Below are 6,866 nucleotides of genomic sequence, written 5' to 3'. Positions count from 1 at the left end.
AATATGGACAGTGAAGTCCAGGCTAAGGTGGTCTCACATGGAGATAAAGAACTTATTGGGAACTGGAGTAAAGGTCACACTTGCTATGCTTTAGCATAGAGACTGCTCTAGAGATCTGTGAAACTTTAAATTTGAGAGAGATGATTTGGAGTATCTGGTGGAAGAAATTTCTAAGCAGCAGAGCATTCAAGATGTAGCCTGGCTGCTTCTAACAATCATGTGTTTGCAAAGAGGTGGTCTGAAATTGGAACTTATATTTAAAAGGAAAGCAGAGCATAAAAGTTTGGAAAATTTGCAGCCCGACAATGTGGTAGAAAAGAAAAACCCATTTTCTGGGGAGGAATTCAAGCCACCTGCTGCAGAAATTTGCATAAGTTAAGTAGAGCCAAATTTTAATATTCAAGACAATGGGGAAAATGCCTCTAGAGCATTTCAGAAGGCTTTGTGGCAGCCTCTTGCATCATAGGCCTGGAGGCCTAGGAGGAAAAAAATGGATTCCTGGACCAGGCCCAGGGTCCTGATGCTCTGTGCAGCCTCAGGACGTAACACTCTGCATGCCAGCTGCCCCAGCTGCAAGTGTGGCTAGGAGTCAAGGTGCAGCTCAGGGCATTGCTTCAGAAAGTGCAAGCCCCAAGACTTGGCAGCTTCCACGTAGTGTTGGACCTGCGAGTGTGCAGAAGGCAAGAGTTGAGGCTTGGGAGCCTCCACCTGGATTTCAGAGGATGTATAGAAATGCCTAGGTGTCCAGGCAGAAGTTTGCTGCAGAGCAGAGCCCTCATGAAGAACCTCTATTAAGGCAGTGCAGAGGAGAAATGTGGGTTTGGAGCCCACACACAGAGTCCCCACTGGGGCACTGCCTAGTGGAGCTATGAGAAGAAGGCCACTGTCCTCTAGACCCCAGAATGGTAGATCCAACAACAATCTGCACTGTGCACCTAGAAAAGATGTAGGCACTCAATGCCAGCCTGTGAAAGCAGTTGCAGGGCTGTACCCAGCAAGGCCACAGGGATAGAGCTTCCCATGGCCTTGAAAGCCCACCCCTTGCATCAGCATGGCATGGATGTCAGATGTGAAGTAAAATGAGATTATTTTTGAACTTTAAGATTTAATGACTACCCTATGCTAGAATTAGTTAAGACTTTTGGGGACTGTTGGGAAGGCATGATTGTGTTTGAAACGTGAGAGGGAATTGTGAATTGTGAGCGGTCAGGGGTGGAATGATAGGGTTTGGCTCTGTGTTCCCTCCCAAATCTCATGTTGAATTGTAATTCCCAATGTTGGGGAGGAACCTAGTGGGAGGTGACTGAATCATGGGGGCAAATTTTCCCCTTGCTGTTCTTGAGATAGTGAGTGAGTTGTCACAATATCTGGTTGTTTAAAAGTGTGTAGAACTTCCCCCTTTGCTCTCTTTCTCCTGCTGGTCATGTGAAGATGTGCTTGCTTCCTCTTCCACCATGACTGTAAGTTTTCTGAGGCCTCCCCAGCCATGCTTCCTGTACAGCATGCAGAACTGTGAGTGAATTAAGACTCTTTTTTATGAACTACGAAGTCTCAGGTAGTTCATTACAGCAATGTGAGAATGGACTAATACATCAATACATCTTTTATATGTGCCAGCTTAAATGCCTAGTTAAGCCCATTGGCTTGGAGAAGGTGCCAAGTAAACAGAAAAGCCATTAAAATTTATGCTGCAGAAAAATTGTTAATCATCCATAAAAAACATTCCTGTTATATTGTTACTTGAAAAAAATCAGATCACAAAACAATATGCAGCTTATAGTTATAGTTTTGAATAAATATATTTATGTATACAAATACATGTGGAATAAAAGACCTAGTAATACTCTGTAATATTAAATATTGATATGATTTATTGATTTTAATTATCTCTTTTAGCTTTTCTATGCTTTCCAGGTTTTCAACAATGAACATGAATTAGATTGTTATTCACATATAACCAATATATGCTATGGAAAAGAAGGTGAAGAAAGGATGAGAGAGAATGGGCTGAACCTTTCTTCAGCATTTGCATTTGATGTAATGGAATTCACCACTCTGCCATTATACTTGAAATTTCTATTAAATTCTCCTGAAGGAGGTTATGGCACCATCTCCAGGAGGCCACTGCTTAAAGACAATGAGGTTATTTGGGGTAGAATAACCCAAGAACTCATGAGCACCACTCATTCACAAAGATAATAGTCTTGAAGGGACAGAATACAGAGAGATGCAGTACATTAGTGGTAATGATGAAGGTGGGTTAACTTATTGCCAAAGGAGGGTGTAGTAGATAGTAGGTAAGCACCATGTTTACAGATCATTGTTAAAGTTTGCCAACATTGCAGCTTCACAAGGCAAGCTGGATTTATACCTTATGTTCATATTTTACTGTGATGTTTGCCTCTATGAGTCTTAAAACCAATGAAATTTTCTTCCGTGAAAGTTCCATTGTATAATGACATTTCATTTTTGTAACCACGTTTCATTAATTTCTCAGTCAGTCAAATAGAGAGGGAGAAATAATTCCTCTCAGAAAGTCACAATAGATAAGATATGGAATTGTGATGGTAGTTAACTTCTTTGCTTGTACATTGTGTAGGATTAGGGGAGCTCATGGGGTTTGGAAAAGCCAGATGCATAAGACAAGTAGAATTTTCTTTTCTCCAGACCTAGTCCAAGGCTGCCATCTGCCATTTCATTGCTTGTGGAGGTATTTAAATGATTTTCTATTTTTCCATTATAGTCAAGATAATGTGACAGTGATGATATATAAAGCATTAGTATTTCTAGGTATTTCCAGTTATAAGTTATTTAAAATACATTGTTTCTCTTTTGTTGTGTTAAATAATTTCATTTTGCTAGAGTGTAACACTCTATGCAGATGAAATAAATGTAAATTGCCTTCAGTCTTAACTTATTAAATAATTAATCACAAACCTCAATCAACAGCCTTAGTGGAGAGGAACAGTAATCTGGAAAAAAAACCAGATCACCTTTTTTGACTTTGGAACACATTGTATGAGAAATTTTTCTTTACTCCAATCTATTTATCTTTCTAAAAATACCCAACTGTGTAGATAATGAATTACATTCATATCATATGATTAAATAAATCTCTTGGTGAAAGATAGCTGGCTAGAGGTGCCTGGCAGTCTTCTTCTCTACAATGAAAGGACCAAAAACAGCAATTAAATAACCACATGCAGAATAAAGTTTCTAAGAGAGAACATTGAAATTCAGCAGTAAACTGACAGGGACCATCTGAGTCACGGAAAGAGAGGTAAGCAAAGCAGGAAGCAGCTACCTAAGCCAGGATCAGCTTGTAGCCAGGAGGAACTCCCTATTGTGGGGAAAAGGTAAGTGAGAGATCCCCAGTGTTGCACATTCCCATCACGAGTGCCTGCAGCCCTAGCTATAGGAGAGTCTCTTCACCCTTGCAAATCCTGATACTAGTATAGGGAACTGCCTAGGGTCCACTCAATGACAATTTTCCAAAGAAAGAGTCTGTACTGTGTCCCACACCTCCACTGAAGACCCATACACAATTGTACTATGGTGACATTTGAGGGCCCATACCCCACCAGACTGTATTTTTTCTTGATTCTCAACAGATCATGCACCTTCACATGCCAAGAGCTCCATTCACATCCTTCCACATTTATCCAAAAAGCTCTAGCATCATGACAGCAGCTGGAACTAATGGTGCAGCTGGTTTGCCAGCAATCTAGCACACACAAAGACCCTCTCCCTAGGGACTGGACAGTGCAGTGCACCAGGGAGGCTGGGTCCAGGACAAAGGGAGCTGAAGTATGTGCTCCCTGGACCCTAAGAGCCACCTGCCTGAGATTGCTGCCACTGAGAGCAACACCATCCCTTTTAGTGGCAGGACTGCCACATAGCTACACACATTTTCAGAGTACCTGGGGGCAGGCTCACCAACATACCATTCCAAGACCTGCTGCTATTGGCATCAGCATGTGCCATTATGGGGTGTGGGGATCAACTCACCCCACCTACCACTGCTGACACCTGTGCACAACATCAAGAAGTTTGATGACAGGCTCACCTTGACCACCACCATCAGCACCCACGTAACCATCCAGGGGCCTGAGGACAGGTCTTCCCAACTCATGCTGGCAGTACCTAAACATGTAATCCAGGAGCTTGGGTATTTACCCACACTGTCTACCACTGTGGGTGTTTGTACACATCATCCAGAGGCCTAAGGAGAGACTGACTTTGCCCACACCTACTACTGCTGGTGCCCATATGTGCCATCCAAGGGCCTGAGGATTGACTCAACCCACCTGCCACCATCAGGGTCCACATATGCCTTCCAGATACCTGAGGATGAGCATGATGCTTCTGCCATTTTCACCTGCACATACCTCCCAGAAGTCTATAGACTGGCTCAGCCCACTGCTACCACAGCTGATGTCCACATCTGCCACTTGGGGGTCCAAGGGTACACCTACCACAGTCACTGCCACCACCAACACCATGTACACTACCTAGGGGCCCAAGGACTTCCTCCACCTGCCCTTCCCACTGCTGCCATTGCCAGGATTATAGAAAGCTATCTGGATGCCCAAAACCAGCTTGTCCAGACCACCAGTGTCCATATATAGTACCCAGGGGCCCGAGAACTGCTATGCCCAACCAACCACCACCACCACCACCACTACTGGTGCCTCAAGACAAACTGACTTGGTTACCCTATCCCAGCAAAGCCTTACCACAGCCTCAACTAACAATGACAGCATAGGCCAGTAAGAAACTCAGACATCACTGACACTGATTATAGCTGAAGAAATAATATAGATATGGTTTGGCTGTGTCCCCAGCCAAATCTCTTCTTGAATTATAGTTCCCATAATCCCCACATGTCATGGGAGGGACCCAATAGGAGGTAATTTTATTATGAGGACAATTACCCTCATGCTGTTCTCATGATAGTGATTGAGTTCTCATGAGATCTCATGGTTCTATAAGAGTTTTCCCCCTTTTGGTCGGCACTTCTCCTTGCTGCTGCCATATGAAGAAGAACGTGTTTCTTTCCCCTTCTGCCATGATTGTAGTCTCCTGAGACCTCCCTAGCCATGCTGAACTGTGAGTCAATTAAGCTTCTTTCCTTTATAAATTACCCAGTCTTGGATATGTCTTTATTAGCAACATGAGAACAGATAAAAACAGTAAATTGGTACTGGTAGGATAGGGTGCTTCTACAAGGATAGCAGGAAATGTGGAAGTGCATTTGGAAATGGGTTATAGGCAGAGGTTGGAATAGTTTGGAGGGCATAGAAGAAGACAGGAAAATGTGGGAAAGTTTGGGACTTCCTAAATACTTGGAGACCTCAGAAGACAGGAAGATGTGTCAAAGTTTAGAACTTCCTAGAGACTTGTTGCATGGCTTTGACCAAAATGTTCATACTGATATGGACAATGAAGTCCAGGCTGAGGTGGTCTCAGATAAAGATAAGGAACTGGATGGGAAGTGGAGTAAAGGTCAATATTGCTATCTATGTTTTAGTAAAGAGGCTGGTGGCATTTTGCCTTTGCCCTAGAGATCTGTGGAACTTTGAATTTGAGAGAGATGAATTGAGAGATCTTATGGAAAAAATTTCTAAGCAGCAAAGCATTCACTATGTGACCTGGATTATTTTGAAAGCATTCAGTTTTGTGCATTACAAGGAGATGTTTTGAAATGGGAACTTATGTTTAAAAGGAAAGCAGAATATAATAGTTAGGAAAATTTGCACCCTATTATGTGATAGAAAAGAAAAAACAATTTTCTGGGGAGAAATTCAAGCCTGTGGCAGAAATTTACATAAGTAACAAGGAGCCAAATGTTATTCGCCAAGACAATGGGGAAAATGTCTCCAGGGCATGTCTGAGACCTTCATGGCAGCCTCTCCTATCACAGGCCTGGTGGCCTAGGAGGGAAAAATGGTTTCCTGGACCAGACCCAGGGCCACCTTGCTCTATGCAGCCTTGGGACAGGTTGTCCTACATCCTAGCTGCTTCAGCTCCAGCTGTGGTTAAAAGGAGCCAATATACAGCTAAGGCCATTGCTTCAGAGAGTGCAAGCCCCAAGCCTTGGTGGCTTCCACGTGGTGTTGAGCCTCTGGGTGCATAGAAGTCAGGAATTTAGGTCTGGGAACCTCCACCTAGATTTCAGACAATGTGTGGAAATGCTTGGAAGTCCAGGCAGAAGTTTGCAGCTGGGGTAGAGCCCTTGTGGAGAACCTCTGCTGTGGAAGGGAAATGTGGGTTTGGAGCCCCCACCCAGAGGCCCCACTGGTGCACTGCCTGGTAGAGCCATCAGAAAAAGGCCACCATCCTCCAGACCTCATCCACTGGCAGCTTGTACTGTGCACCTGGAAAGGCTGCAGGCACTCTATGCCAGCCTGTGAAAGTAGCCAGTAGGGGAGGCTGTACCCTGCGAAGCCACAGATGTGGAGCTACCCAAGGCTGTGGTAGCCCACCTCTTGAATCGGCATGCCCTGGATGTATGATATGGAGTAAAAGTGGATCATTTCAAAATTTTAAGGATTAATGACTGCCTTATTGGATTTCAGAATGGGTTGGGGCCTGTAGTGCCTTCGTTTTGACCAATTTCTCCCATTTGTAATGGGTGTATTTACTCAATGCCTGTATTCCCATTGTATCTAAGAAGTAACTAACTTGCTTTTGATTTTACAGGATCATAGGTGGAAGGGACTTGCCTGGTCTCAGATGAGACTTTGGAGTTGGAATTTTGAGTTAATGCTGAAATGAATTAAGACTTTGGGGGACTGTTGGAAGTGCATAATTGTGTTTTAAAATGTGAGGACGTGAGATTTGGGAGGGGCCAGGGATGGAATGAT

Source organism: Pongo pygmaeus, chromosome X, assembly GCF_028885625.2.
Source record: "Pongo pygmaeus isolate AG05252 chromosome X, NHGRI_mPonPyg2-v2.0_pri, whole genome shotgun sequence".
NCBI lineage: Eukaryota > Metazoa > Chordata > Mammalia > Primates > Hominidae > Pongo > Pongo pygmaeus.
The sequence above is the reverse complement of the archived record's forward strand: the minus strand, read 5'-3'. Positions refer to the sequence as shown.